Source organism: Ursus americanus, chromosome 5 (genome assembly GCF_024610735.1).
Source record: "Ursus americanus isolate L20-20 chromosome 5, mUrsAme1.1.p, whole genome shotgun sequence".
Lineage (NCBI taxonomy): Eukaryota > Metazoa > Chordata > Mammalia > Carnivora > Ursidae > Ursus > Ursus americanus.
The window spans coordinates 8,462,796-8,478,747 of NC_142131.1; positions in this window are offsets into that span (position 1 = coordinate 8,462,796).

Here is a 15,952-nt window from a genome sequence, read left to right on the forward strand (position 1 = left end):
CAAACAACAACGACCCTCCATTCAGCGGAGGCAAGGGGCAGCCGCTCTTATAGCAAAACCATCATAAACTAACTCTCATATGCGTACCGCATCAACCTAGCTCTAGCCCTGGACTTCCTTCTACACCTCCTTCTTTTGCTGGAGATGGAATAAAACCACTCCATGTGGCTAGGATAATAATATTGTATCTCAGCTTTATTTTAATTTGCTGTTGACAAAGCTTTTTCTCAGTTACTTTTCAGAAAAATAACATCTCCTGAGAAATCATCTTTAGCATATTAGAATCTCAAGCAGAAGTTCCACTGTGGACACCTGGGGCAATTTTCTCAGATATAGGACAGAATTCAGCTGGAGTGTGAAATTGGATCTGTTTGGGGTTTTTTTTTTTTTTTTGTCTTTTTCATGTATTCTGAGGAGTGGGGTTGAATTGGTTTGGCACTCCTGTTTCATAAACTATTCTTTCATTTTGTTTTAAATCTGCACAAAGCACCTAAGAAAGAAACTTAAAAAGAAACTCAGCAAAAATACTCTTTCATATTTATTAACAAAGAATTTGAGATATCAGGAAAATAACCAGATAGAGTTAATAATACCAAAAAGTAACAAGTTCTGAGTCAGGTACCAGGGATTCCAAGATTAGTAAGACACAAAATTCTACTCTATGTTCACTCTAGGTAAAAATAAAGAGGACAGAGTATTTGTCCATCTGGAAAGAGAAGTCAGGCATCTCAGAATAGGTATACCTTGTGCTACCCACCTAAACAAGAGCTATTTGAGGTCCTAGTGAATTTTCAAGAGTCTAAAAGAAGTCCTGAGATCAAAATGTTTGAAAACTGCTTTTCTAGCAGATTGAGTAGGAAGTGAGGAAACACACAGAGTAAAAACAATGTTTTCAGGAAGTTTGGCTATGAAAAAGAAAGAGATAGTATGCTATTTACTTTAAAAGGGAACTTTGGGGTCTAAAGGTGTGTGTGTGTGTACACACCCGTGTATGCACACATCATTTAAAATAAATAGGATTTAAACTTGAGCGTGTTCAAATACTAAGATTAAGGGTCCATTAAGGAGAGAGATGTATAGATGTGTGATGGGGTAGGAAGAATAAACTCCCTTAGAACAAACAGAAGAATTGGTCTTTGACTGGAGAAGGGACAGCTCAGTCCTTTGAACAGGAGAAAATCAGGAAAGGATTGATTCTGATGATGAGAAACTTTTGTTTTTGTGGCAGTAAGTTGAGGAAGCTCTCATCTTATGGCTGTTCTATATTCTGTGAATTAGGAGGTAAGATGATGTGCTGAGGAGGAGGAGAAAGGTTGCGATAAGGGAAGAGTAGGGTACTGGAGAATATCTGAAAGTATTCCTTTGGAGAATGTTAGGGACATGACTATGGAAACCTGGCAGGGTGGCCAGGAAGCACTGAAAATCCTGCTGACTGAAGTTGAAGACATAACTTACAGTGGACTCAATCACTGGATTAAAAACTTTTTGACTTTCCTGTGAATTAAAATATACATATGGAAAAGTACATAAAATATATATTTGTAATTAAACAAATATTTCCAAAGTTTATCAATACCTTTATCCTCCTACCAGATAGTAAAAGACCATAGAATGCTTTCACTGAATTTACTCACTCAGCATATGACATTATTAATACGTATTTTAATAGTATGCTGTAACTTCATAATACATTATTCTTATTTTACATAGTAAGTGTTCATTTATATTTACCCAAGTATTTACCACTTTCTTTACTTGCCCTTCTTTCATTTTAGGCCTTTCATTTGAGCTCATCCTCCTTTAGAATTTCCTTTAGTGATGGTATCTGGTGCAAACACTCCCTATTTTTGCTTTTCTAAAAATGATCTTATTTCGCTTTTATTTTTTAAAGATTTTTCTAAGGGTATAGAACTCTAACTTGGCAGGTATTTTCTTCTCAGCAGTTAAGAGATATCATTCCACTGACTTCTGGCTTTCATAGATAGTACTGAGAAGTCGGCAATCGGCCTAATTGCTGTTCCTTTAAAAGTATTCTGACATTTTTCTCTGGCTTAGATTTTTTTTTTTTTCCTTGACAATTTTTTTTTTCTTTTTCTTTGGTGTTCTGCAGTTTTATTGTAAAGTATCTAGGTATGCAGGTCATATGTATTCTGCTAAATATTTGATTTTTTTTTAATTGAGATAAAATTTGTAAATAACATTACGTAAGTTTCAGGTGCACTGTACAGGTTGAATTATAATTCAACATCTGTTAACACACACCAAAAGTGACCTCCGCCAAACGTCTAGTTCCCATCCTTCACCCGTTGTGCCCGCCACCCTGATTGGTTTTTGAATCTTTGGATTGCTGTATTTCATCAGTTCTGCAAAATTCTCAGTCACCATTTCTTTATTTTTTTAAGATTTTATTCATTTATTTGACACAGAGGGAGAGAGAGAGAGCGCAAGTAGGCAGAGTGGTAGGCAGAGGGAGAAGGAGAAGTAGGCTCCCTGCTGAGCAGAGAGCACAATGCAGGGCTTGATCCCAGACCCTGGGACCATGACTTAACCAACTGAGCCACCTGGGCACCCCAGTCATCATTTCTTTGAATATTGCCCCTGGGCTTATTCTCTCTCTCCTCAAATTAAACATACATTATACCTTTCTTCATGACCCTTAATGTCTCCTTTTCTATATTTTTGTCTCTTTATGATTTATCCTGTATATTTTCTTCTCATACATATTTCCAATCATCTTCCCATTAATTCTGTGGGTAATTTGCTGTTAAATTCAGACGCTGAGTTTAATCTGAGTTATCTTTTGGTTTTCATTTTTAGAAGTTTTATTTGGCTCTTTTTCAACTCTGTTACATCAAATTTCAAAGTGTTTGCCATTATTTTCTTAAAGAGAATAAGCATAAATGTTTATAATTTGTGTCCACTGATTCCAATTTGTAGGGTTTTGTAGACCTGTTCTTCTGTTACTCTAATGTTTCCTCCTCATAAGATTCTGTTGTCTTACATACTTGATTTTGTTTATGACTCCATGCTTTTCACTTTCTCTGAAAAATATTTACAGGGATTCCTTGAAGCTTAGTACCAAGTTACCTACCTCCAAAGAGGATCTGAATTTATTTCTGCCTGGAAACCAAGGACATTACCAGTCTAGAATCAACTTACTACAAATGTTTTTCCTGTAGTTTTCCTAGACCCTTCAGAATATGTGAAGTTAATCTGCAAATCTACGCAAAGTTTGGCTTATGGCTATAACATTTCAAAAAATTTTTTCCTTTCTTTTTTTCTTCTTCTATGTGTAGTTTCAAGGCAAACTTTCCAGTAGTTTCTTTCTAATTCACCCTTCCCAGCCCTTTGTGATTATGTGTTAATGTGAAGAGAGTGTCTTATTAGATTGTCCACTTGCACTGGCCCTGGGCCTTAAATAATAATCTCTTACCTCTGAGGCCACCAAAAACAAAATGCAATTTTCTACGGTGCCTTCGTTAAAGGCACAGTACAATGCCTTCGGCGCCAAGTGAGTGGAGTATTCAGCTTACCTCTGAGTTTCCAGTTTTCCTTAAGTTTTGGTCTGACAATTCCTTAATATCTTTTAAAATTCTGCAATGTTTAAAAGAGATGTTTTTAATATTATGCCCAGCATTTTTAGTTATTTTCAAAGTTTGCCCAAGTAATCTAGTCAACCATTACCATAGTGGAAATCATGATATTTCTTCAGGAACATTCATCAGCTGAGGTATGGGTATAGAGAAAAGGACCCAGGATTGGGGTCTTGCCAAGTAAGAAGAGAAAGATGATGTGGTAAGTCAGCTTAGGGAATTAGTAAAGAATGCCTGAAGTACTGAATTTTATGAACTGGATGAGGAAAGAATTAAAAATAGAGGAAATGTTTGAAACAGTGAAAGTAGATGATAAACAGAATAGAGCTCTCAATGAGGTCACAGAATTGATATATCAGGAACAACTTAGTGAGCGACCTGAACAGATGGGCGATTATAAAAAGAGAATGTCTAGGTATATGATTTCAAGGATAGAGAAGTTTATTGTGACAATGGCAGTAGGCGGTGAAGTACAGAGGTTGAGAAGGTTATTTTGAAGATGAAGAAGCAAAAAAATCTGAGATTTTGAGGTCAGCCAAGATAAGGTCAGAACTAGAAATGGAACAAAAGACCATGAGACAGACCCAGAGTCTTCAGTGAGTGAATGGACGTGATCATTACAAGGGGGGATTTCAGGAACAAGGTGAAAGAGAAGATGGGTACCAGGTGTCATTTGCCTCATGAGATCGGGGGAAATTTCATGAAGAGGGAGGAGTAATCACCTGAAATAACTTAAAAAGTAAAGTAATGCAGATTTACATTCAATTCTGAGGAATGTTACAAGAAAGAAAATTTTAACAAGGCAAATTTGAAAAACAACCAAACACAACTTCTAGGCAGGAAATAGTTCTCAGCTTTTATCATATGTGTGTGGATCTCAGTGAGATCATAAGATTTGCTTTTTTCATGGGGCAAATGCAGTAGATGCATCATGTGATGTGCGTCTGATCCTGGGGATTCTTGTCTCTCCCAGTTGCTGTCCCCCTCTAGTTATTGTATTTGTCTGGGCTTTGTAAGACTTCACAAATAGCTGATTAGGTGACTGCTAGGTGACCTGGTTTGTGAAATATAATGTGGGTCTTCTCCAGGTTCTTTTGGTGTTTTATTATTTATCAAGTTCTTTTTCATATTGAGAAAAATAGCCAAAGATCTTTGACAAAAGGTCCTGCACCAGGAAAAGAAACTGGAACATAATTTAGTGACCCCTCTTGATGTGTGGAGGTCTTGAACCATCCCTTCTTTTGCATTCTACTTCGCCATTTTGGGGCCAGATCTTCAGTCCTAAAAACCTGACTCCTACCCTAACCCCACTTCTATCCCCCCTCTCAAGAAAATCCCCATATATACACATTTAAATGTTGAAGAAGCTAAGAACCCTCCATCACTTGTCCCCAGTCTCCTGTGTCAAGACCATTCCTTGAAGTGATGTGTATTAATACACTTGTATTTGGATGGATCAAACCCAATTTATTCTCTAATCTTAGGTAGAGAACAGCAGAAGCAATGAAGGGGCCACTCCATGTAAGAAGTAGGGTCAGGAGGCCAAGAAGTCAGGAGACTTACCCAAGTCACTCAGGAACTTTTATGCAAATGCAAGAAACTTATGTCAAAGTGGCCACAGTACTGTTTAATAGGAGACAGAGGAATGTAATTCCATGCTTACTGCAAGAAACCAAAGCTTTGTGCGAAATCTTGAATTTGTGGGGGGAGGGTAGGAAAGATGGTATCTATCTGTTCTTTCCCTGATCCCTTCCCCTCATTTCTGAACTTCAGGAGACTGAGGCCCCTTGAGCTTTAGTGACTCCATCTCTGGGGAGTGTTTATTTGGTGGTGGATTTTGCTGTGCCGGGTACTTCTTTTCCCGCTCGCTATTGTTCTGTAACACACATGCCGACCCTTTTCCCTTCTCTCATTACTCTGGGAAATACAGTGAATACATAAAAACTTATCGGTACTGAAAAAAAAGAACGATTCACTTTCCTCTCTTCAAGAATCAAATCAAAAGCACGAAGAGATTCTAGGAAATGATAGGCAACTTTATATAAAAGAATCAGCTTTATTAATGACCCAGGCAAGTGCTCAACAGCCTCCAACACGTGGAGATCTCGAGTATAGCTGGTATGGATGACACGGTCTAGAACAACTCTCCCTGCGTGTGTGGTACGCTATACACCCTGAACAACAAACAGCAGTGCTCGAACAGTTTCCATTAAAAAGATCCAAAAACCCTGAGCTCACCATTAAAAACAATCACAAAACCTGCAAATAATGAAGCGGCTTCAGAGCCAATGAGTATAAAACAGCCAGAACAGATCTACAGTAGCTCCAAACACTAGAATTAGCGGTACGGAATTTAAAGTAAGTATGCTTGATATGTTTAAAGAAATAAAATAGATTTAAAATATGAATAAGATGTCCAGCCATATGTGAAAAAGAACCCAACAGGACTTCTAAATGTGAAAAGGAGAGCGTAATAATGAAATTAAAAACTAAATGAGGCGTTTAACATCTGAGTAAACCCAACAGAAGCAATGGTGATGCAGAGATCTGAAGGACTACCCAGGATACAGGACGGAGATCCTGAAAGACGGCAAATATGAGAGAGCCGTAAGATAAATGCAGAACAGGATGAAAGAGCATCACATAAATCCAACCACAGTTTCAAGAGCAGAGGAGAGATGGAGAAGAGACATTATTTAAAGAATCTATGGTTAAGAACTGGTGAAAGAACAACAAATCCCGAGGAGGAAAATTTTTTGAATCAATTTACACCTAAACTCAGTTTGGCAACACTCCAGAACACCAAAGAGCAGATTACCTTCGAAGAACAACAGCAGAATTAAATGAAGTTTTTTTCTGTAGAGGACCAAATAGTGACTATTTTAGACTTTGCGGGTCCAACAGTCTCTGTTGCAACATTCGACTCTGTGATTTTAGTGTAAAAACATCCACAGACAATATAGAAATCGGTTATGGTCTGGGGCGCCTGGGTGGCACAGCGGTTAAGCGTCTGCCTTCGGCTCAGGGCGTGATCCCGGCGTTATGGGATCGAGCCCCACATCAGGCTCCTCCGCTATGAGCCTGCTTCTTCCTCTCCCACTCCCCCTGCTTGTGTTCCCTCTCTCGCTGGCTGTCTCTATCCTGTCGAATAAATAAATAAAATCTTTAAAAAAAATTGGTTATGTTCTAATAAACCTTTATTTATAAGAATAGGCAACAGAAGAGATTCTGTGAGTCACAATCTACTAACCCCCCGAACTACAGAATGACCCTATTTCCCTACAGCAACAATGGCATCCAAAGAAAAAGGCCTAGGTTGAGGTCAGGTAGGTGTCTCCTATTCTTTCCGCCAGAACTTCATTGTCCACCCAACCTAAAGAATGCAGTTCAGCCTGAGAAACTGCGACAAAGAGTCTCTCTCCCTGAAGCCGGAACTGCAAAGCAAGCCGGTTACTAAATGTGGCCCAGTGGATATCAGGTGGTGCCAATCAGAAAACTGCTCTGACTTCTTAGCAATATCCCCCCCAGAAAGTCACCCAGTCTCACCAATGTAGACAGAAGCTTTAACCAGAGAGCACACAGAAAGTTATCTAGAAACTGCTTTCACTCTCCCCCAGCCCTCACACTCCCTCCTCCGCAGGCCAAAGAAGGCAAGGCCCATGGCCACATAAGCATTGACCAATCCTTTGCTAGTGGTTACCAATATTACTTTCAAGAAGCTAAAAAAGACACCCGTTTATGGAAGAGAAATTATGACCACAAATTCTATGAATATCTCGAAACAGTAATGCCGGAAAGGTGACTCTACCTTTACAAATGCAGCCGTGGATACCGTATAAGATGACGGAGTGGGAAAAAGAGTGCTTCTAAAGAATGTCTTTTCCAGTCAGTGCTCAAAGGGCAGGAGGGCAAGAGAGAGTAACAAGAACCTCAACCAAAGTGCATCAGGACGCAGAGCGAGAACAAGGAACCACGTTGCAAATGCCAACACGCTGCGATGAGCGCGCTCAGGCAGGGTTCCCAGAAGTTTAGGTTAGCATTAATCATTGCTCCTAATTGCTGTCAGTTAACTCTCCCGAGCCCCTCCAGGCCAAGCCATCATCCCATGAAACATGTTGTCTTCCCTTATAATGCATTTTCTGTCTTGCCAGTAACAGAATCTGTGGCTTTGGTGTTCTTTACAGAAACACTGATCGAATTACCCTAAGACCTTTTTGTGTGTTCTGGGTTACTGGGCAGAATTCCAGCAGCAAATGCTTACATTATCCTCAAATAGAATACCTAACTTTCCAAGACTGCTCAGAAGTAAATGTTTCTCAGTCATTTCAGGCTTGGCCCTTGATTAAGGCCTGACGCACTTGACATCCTGCTTTCTGGCCACTATGTTACACAGCCGACATGTAATCTCCTAACTTCTAAGACTGTTCTAGCAAAGGCCCTTTCCCGCCACAGCATCTTGTGCTCTCCACCACAAATGCAAATAGGCCAAATTTCTCTTGTGCCTCCATCCCACAGGCTCCTTTCCCAACCTTCTAAGTCTCCTTGGGACCTCTATTCCCTTCAATCTATTCACTTAAGAAACTGCTGCCTACTCTATTATTTAAGTGCTCAGGGAAAACACACATACACACACCCTTTTTTTCCCCTTAGTATGTTTCAGTATTTTGCAACATTTTAAAAATTCTTTCTAACGGCATCCTGAAAACCTATCATTTGGGGAAACGGAGATCTACAGTTTGCATGACTTGTCCGAGATCAACAGAGTCAGAATCAACTGTGAAATTCATTCTAGTGGTTTTCCTACCATATCCCTCTTATCTTCAAATTTAAGCTTTTGTATTTGCCCTATGATTCCAAGATTCCCAAATTTTCCTACAAACAGTGATTACATGCTTTGCCTGCATCTTTACAGAAAAAAAAAATTAAATCTTTTTTAAAAATGTATGGAACTGACAGGAGCTTTGTAACTGAATATTCATGTCAATTTGACTTTCATTTGACCTTGAAGTGTCACTGTTACTTAATGTGAAGTTATCAAGATGAAAGCCCAGCAGATGCTGCCAAATGAAAATTTTGCTGCAATGAGCTTTTTATGAAATATTGAGGCTAAGCAGAGAACCAGTTCCTCTGACAAAAATACTCTCAGTCACTCCCCTCACTAAATCACAGTGTGGAGGCTGCAGGCTCTCCAGGCTTTCCACTGCCAGCAATGACATCCTGAATGTGCTTAGCTGGGAAATAGCCAAGATCAAGAGATGACCTTTTTATTGCAGATTGTGAGATCATCTTTATTCCCACAGGTGTACATTCAGAACAAAGCTTTAGTTTTTCTGGGTTTTTTAAAATCACATGGTTACTGGAGGAGATAAAAAATATCTCTCACCGAGCCGGAAAGGCGATGGCGGACTTTCCTCCTGCAGCCCTGTGAGTGGCTGTCACATCCTGGAAGCACACTGCATTCTCTCTCCTCTGCGGCAGTCCCGCTTGGCCCCCAGCCTCCCCTCGGGTCAAAAACCTAACATGACACACTTGTATAGGAACACAGTTTGTTATTCAGTAGACATCTCTGACCTACCAGTCCGTGAGGTGACCCGCCGTTTGGAGGAAGGAAAGGAAGTGATAACGAGCGATACTGCAAGTGAGACACCCAGGATGTGCTATGCAGAAGGAACATGACGGTGAAGGCCACCTGAGGTGCTTTTAGCTCTTGTTGTGCCACCTGGCTGGCGCAGTCTAGATCAGATGACAGTCACTGAGCACCCAGCAGGGGCCGAGGGCACATTCACTATTTTGCTGAGGGACTCAAGGGTAAGCAGCTTTCTGCAGGGACACGTTTAGGAGGGAAGGGATACGCTGCATTCCTCCGGGGACACTGAAAGCCAAAGGCTTCTCCATGCAGGAGCATGGAGCAGAGGCCAGGTGGAATGAGGCATACGGTACACTACCCTTTGAGAACACTCCCTGACGACACCATGGTAACCTTTAGTTTCACTGACTGCAATGGCCCCTTTATTCTATTCCTGGCATGATGCTCAGTGCTGGCCGGGATTCATTTCTCCCTATTCAGCTCAAGGTGTAGTCACATAATAAAATGCACAGTGACAAGATTTCCTAGGGCTTTCAGGTGCATTCAGCCTGGCGGGCTGCAGGATGCTACATTACTAGGTCCAACGGTTAAATGAAGGCACCTATTGCTTCCAGACTGCAGTCAGAATCCAAACAGATGCTGTCTAGAATTAGTTATTCGGGAGGCAGTTAAGGATCCTTTGAGTCATTTATGCAACAAAGTATTTTTAGAGTGTCAACTATGTCCCAGGCATTATGCTCCACCCCGGCTGACACAAATATAAATAAGACATAGCCGGGACAATCTCACAGATAAGTGAGAGAGAGAGAGAGAGATAAGTACACACGTAATACAATATGGTGAGTGCCATTAGTGATTAGTGGTAAGTGCAGGGTCCTTAGAAGAACAGAACATCTAACATAGTCTGAAATGGATGAGATTTTCTTAAGAAAGTATGACCAAAAAAAAAAAAGAAAGGAGGGGAGGGAGATTAAAAAGTGGGTATTCCAAGCAAAAAGAAAAATACAAGCAAAGGACAAGGTGCACGAAGTAGGAGTTTGCGTGCCGTACTCTGCCATTGCCAGCACGTGAAATGTGTGCGCATTAACAGGACAGTGAGTGCCAGAAGTTAGGAAGCCAAGTAGAGGCCGGGTCAAGAAGAAAATTATGTCCTCTGTAAGAAGCATTATGCTACAGGCACTGAGCAGCCAGTGAAGACTCTGAGTAGGGGAAGAACGTAGGCAATTTGCACACCTGAAAGATCATTCTGGCAACAGTATGGAAGAGAGGCCTCAGGGATTACACTAAAGGGTGGGAGAACACTTAGGAGCTTTTTTCGAAAGCTGAGATAAGTAACGAGGAGGGCCTGTCTCTTAACCCCTCAGATAGCTGACCACCAAGTCTGGGGGCGTTCCCAACTGTGTATGGTGTACAATCAACTTGGAGCCTGGGACAAATTTACTGTGTGAAGCATGCCACACTTAACCTTGGAATGTCCTCCTAAAGCATATGGAAAAAAGGTTGAGAGAGACCATCCACACTGCTACTCCCTGCCCACCTCTTCCCCAGTCGCCTAGGTGTGCTCGTGACCCCATGTCATGAATGTGCAGACAGTCCCACACCTGGCTGTGCCCTGGCTTGCTTTTCTGGCCTGGGCTGGCTTTGCCATATCCAGGTCCGTTGCTAATTTTCCCTGTCTCTGCTAACATGTGGGGACTTGCTTCTCATCTGTTTTGTGGTCATTGTCATTTCTTCCCCTTTTCTAAATAAACCTGCAGAACTGACCCCTCCTCGCCAGCTCCACAGTGTGGCTGCTCAAATTCAATGCCTGATGGGGTCAAGAGTAAATCCTAGGTCCACTACAGAGGAAAGTGTACTGCTTGCTTCCTTCTAGTAACATAACATTAGGCCTTACAAGAAGAGTGTTTTCCTGGGGCGCCTGGGTGGCACAGCGGTTAAGCGTCTGCCTTCGGCTCAGGGCGTGATCCCGGCGTTATGGGATCGAGCCCCACATCAGGCTCCTCCGCTATGAGTCTGCTTCCTCCTCTCCCACTCCCCCTGCTTGTGTTCCCTCTCTCACTGGCTGTCTCTATCTCTGTCAAATAAATAAATAAAATCTTTAAAAAAAAAAAAAGAAGAAGAGTGTCTTCCTGGCGCGAGACCAGTCCAAGCTCCATTTAATCCTTCCAAGGCAGGGAATCATTCTTCCTTCACAACCCGAAAGGTAGTGGTATTCAAACTTCTCAAACAGGGGTGCCTGGGTGGCTCAGCCATTAAGCATCTGTCTTCAGCTCAGGTCATGATCCCAGGGTCCTGGGATCGAGCCCTGCATCAGGCTCCCCGCTCGGCGGGAAGCCTGCTTCTCCCTCTCATACTCCCCTTGATTGTGTTCCCTCTCTCGCTGTCTCTCTCTGTCAAATACATAAATAAAATCTTTAAAAAAAAACAAAAACAAAACAAAAAACAAAACTTCTCAAACAGTAAACCCTACTCAGTCTTCAGTCAACCCCCTTCTGCCAAGTGGAACCTGTGTCAAGGCTCTTAGCTCCTCACCTGGACGTTGCCGAGAACATTTTTCTGGACTGCAGACTCTCCCTTGCTAGGTGACTGTCACACTGCCAGCACCCCAACATATCCCCGTGATGACAGGAACTTTTCCTTTTCTGTCTTTATCAAAAACGGAAGGAGAAAGAAAGCATACCTGGACACATTCCTGTACCTGTTCAGTTCTCTTCTCACTTCTCAACTTTAAAGAGAACCAAGGAGGCAAGGAACTCTACACTACCTCCTTCCCATTCCCTACAACAGACCCTCAGCGCTGCTTTCTGGATATGGGTATCAGGGAACGATGGCTGAAACACACAACCCGTGATTTCCCTCTTCTGTCGCAATGTCCTATGATATTTTAACCGCCACTTTATTATTCTTTCCTCCCCTAGACTATAAACTCCCTGAAGAAACGGGGGCTCTTTCCCCATTGTCCTCAGTCCTAGCAGAGTGTCTGGGGGTCTGTGGTGGTCCAATGGATGCTGTCTAATAAATGCACAGGGGCTACCTCCAATTTCATGAGCAAATGACTATTCACTTAGGCCTATGACATGAGCCAGGGCATTCTGAGGGCTGTACCTCTGAGATACTCATGACCTACAGGCGGCACTTGCATGAAGAATGCTCTGGCTTTGAGATCAATATTTTTCTTTCTAGGAAAGCTGCAATCCTAAGCAGGTATCCCTGAATAGCAGGGGGGTTTGTTGGTTTTTTAAAAGATTTTATTTATTGACATGAGAGAGAGTGTGTGTGTGCAGAGCTAGTGAGAGAGGACATGAGTGGCGGGAGGAGCAAAGGGAGAGGGAGAAGCAGACTCCCTGCTGAGTGAGGAGCCTATGCAGGGCTCGATCCCATGACCCTGAGATCATGACCTCAGCCAAAGGCAGACATTTACCCGACTGATCCACCCAGGTACCCCATGAATAGCAGTTTTAAAGAACTAATCAAAGGAACAGAAAATTCTCCACAGCTATTGGGAAGTTAGAACAAGTAAACATGTGCATCCTCTAATAAGAATTTAGCACCCACACTGGAGAGGTTACATCCATGGTGACTTTAAGTGACAAGGTTGGGCTGATGCTGGACAAAACTGCAAAAGGCAGTTGGCCCTCATGCCCCCTCTTCTTCCTACTGGCACCATCTCCCATCACAGCTCCTGCCATGGGGCTCATGACATTGGAAAACATTCACAGCAATATGGAACTTGTGGAGAGGTCAGAACTATCAGGTCATGTCTGGCCTGGCCAGAAGCCAAGCATCTGGCCCTGGAAATAGGGGGACTATCCCAGCTGTACCCAGACAGACACCACAGTGTCCAGAGTGCAATTAACTTCAGGCATAATTTAGAAAACAACTGACATCAATTCCAATCTAGCATAGGGAGATTGACTTCTGGCACAGCAGAGTGAGGAGCTCTGCTGACCCACACACCAGTGAAACTGGTGAAAGTTATTTTTAAAAACATCATTTAAAGCTTCTGGAAATGGTCCTAAGTGCAAATAGAAAGTACAATATCTATTCAAGAAAATCTGAAAATTTGGTAAGAAATGTGAGAATCTGTGGAATTGGACCAAGATCCTTCCCTCCCTCCCACTCTCAGCTCAGCGAGGCAAAGATTCCATTCCCTGTAACCACAGCCTCTAGCACAAGGCTCCCTCTTCTCCCAGCTCCCAGCCAGAGGGCTTTCTTCCCCAGAAAAACAGGACTTCGGCATTTCTCATCCTGCCCCATGGACCTGATGCTACGTGCCAGGTGGGTGCCATTGGAAGGTGGAGGCTCCCTTCTTCCACGTAACCACTGGCAGTGCTGTCAGGAGTAGAGGCTCTACCCTGGGTGCAGCAGGCCAAGAACAAGGCAGCCCTGGTTGCCCCTGCCTGCTCATGAGACAGTAGTTCCATACCAGAAGAGGCAGCCAAGAAGACCTCAAATCGCTGCCTCTACATTCCACTGAGCATGAGCTCCTAGAATGGGTTATCACCCAGACAGAAGCTCGTTATTTACCCCACCCCCAGTTCTACCGCCCTGCTTCATAGATTTTTGTCTGGAAGGAGAAACATTGTCAAACAGATAGCTCATCTCTTTCTAAAGGAATTGACTTCATTTACAATGGAACAGGGAGAAATTCAAATCCAAAGCTTTTTCATGAACAGTGGAGGTTGTGGTGAAAGGCAGTTGAGAGATTTGTAGATTTCATGAAGATACAGCCTAGACTGTCAGCCAGCTAGTTTATACGACACAAGCGGGGAATAAGGCAGCAGGGAGGAACCCTCCCAGGGTCAGAACAACTATCAAGCAAGGAGCTCAGGAACTATTCCATCAAAGAAGCCACAATTTGATTGGATTCATGTGTAGAACAATTTACACCCCCAGGTTATTGTTGAAAACAGAACAACCATCAGATAATTAGTGGAGGTCAACAGCTAGGTGAGGTCAGGAACAGAGTCTCCATGTCTAGAAAGCCCTACCAATACCAGTGTCTTCTCAGGGTCACTGTGGGTATACCCAAAGCTGCATCTCTCAGACCAGCAACATCAGAGGCTTAACACTGCTGGAAGGAAAAACACTTTACTAAAATAATAGAAGCCAGTTACTAAAAAATAAACAACCAAGTAAGAATAACAAGTCCTGGGATGGAAGTTGTACCCAGAGTTGCTACAACATATTATCCAAAATTTCTGGCATCTCCCCACTTATGAGACAGGCAAATAAATAGGAAAGTATGATCCATATACAGGGGAAAGGCAGGCAGGCACCACAAATTGCCTGTGAGAAAAACTGGATGATGGATTTAACAGAAAAAGGTCTCAAAATAGCCATTATCAATATGTTCACAGAACTAAAGAGAACTATGGTTAAAGAAGTAAAGGAAGTTTGTATCAGGAGATAATATCAATAATCTCCTTTAATATCCTATAATATAGGATTATTAAAGAAACCAAATAGAAATTCTGGAATTGGGAAGTATAATAATTGAAATGAAAAATTCACTAGAGGGACTCAAAAACTGATATGAACTGATAGAAGAAAGAATGGTGAACCTCAAGGTAGATCAATAAAAGCTACGGAAATCAAAGAACAGAGAGAAAAAAGAATGAATAAAAATAAGAGCCTCAGAAAAATGTGACACATCATCAAAAGCACCAATATATGCATAATGGGAATACCAGAAGGAGAAGAGAAAGGAGCAGAAAAAATACTCAAAGAAAAACGGCTTAAAATTTTCCAAATTTACTGAAAAACAATAGCCTACTCTGGAAGGTCAATGAACTTCAAGTAGGATAAATGCAAAGACATCCATCAACAGACACATTATAGTAAAAATGCTGAAAGTTAAAGACAAGGAAAAGAATTTGAAAGTAACAAAATGAAAATCACTGTCCTGAACAAGGAAACCCCTATATCATTAGCAGCTGACTTCAGAAGAAACAATGTAAGCCAGAAGGCAGTGGGACAATATATTTAAAGGGTTCAAATAAAAAAATAACTGTGGGGCGCCTGGGTGGCTCAGTCATTGTCTGCCTTCGGCTCAGGGCGTGATCCCAGAGTCCTGAGATCGAGCCCTGCATCGGGCTCCTCTGCTGGGACCCTGCTTCTTCCTCTCCCACTCCCCCTGCTTGTGTTTCCTCTCTCTGTCAAATAAATAAATAAAATCTCAAAAAAAAAACCAATACAAAACAAAACAAAAAACTCAGTCAAGAACACTATATTCACCAAAGCTATTTTTCAAAACTGTAAACAAAATACTTTCCTAGATGAACAAAAACTGAAAGATTTTATTGCTAGCAGACCCACCTTATAAGAAATATCAAGGAAAGTTCTCAGGCTAAAAGGAAGTGACCCAGGTCAGTAATTCAAATCCACACACACACACAAAAAGACCACCAGTAAAGCTAATTCCATAATTATTAAATACACACGTATATAAAAACGCCTATTTTTCTCATTTCTAATAAATGATTTTAAAAAGCAATTGCATAAAATAGTATGTATATAATGGAATGTAAGGCCTAAACATATAAAAATGTAACTAATGTGTAATATATTTGCCAGTAACAGCAGAAATGAGGTGGATGCGGCAAAGCTGTATTGGGCTTGGGAAAGGACTACAGATGGTAAAGTATCATTAGTTCTGTAATAATAGATATGTCTAACAGTAATATCACAAAATAAGGGAAAATGGATTAGAGCTATATAGGAGCAATGTTTCTCTAGGTCACTGGAATTAAGCTAGTATAAATCTAAAGCT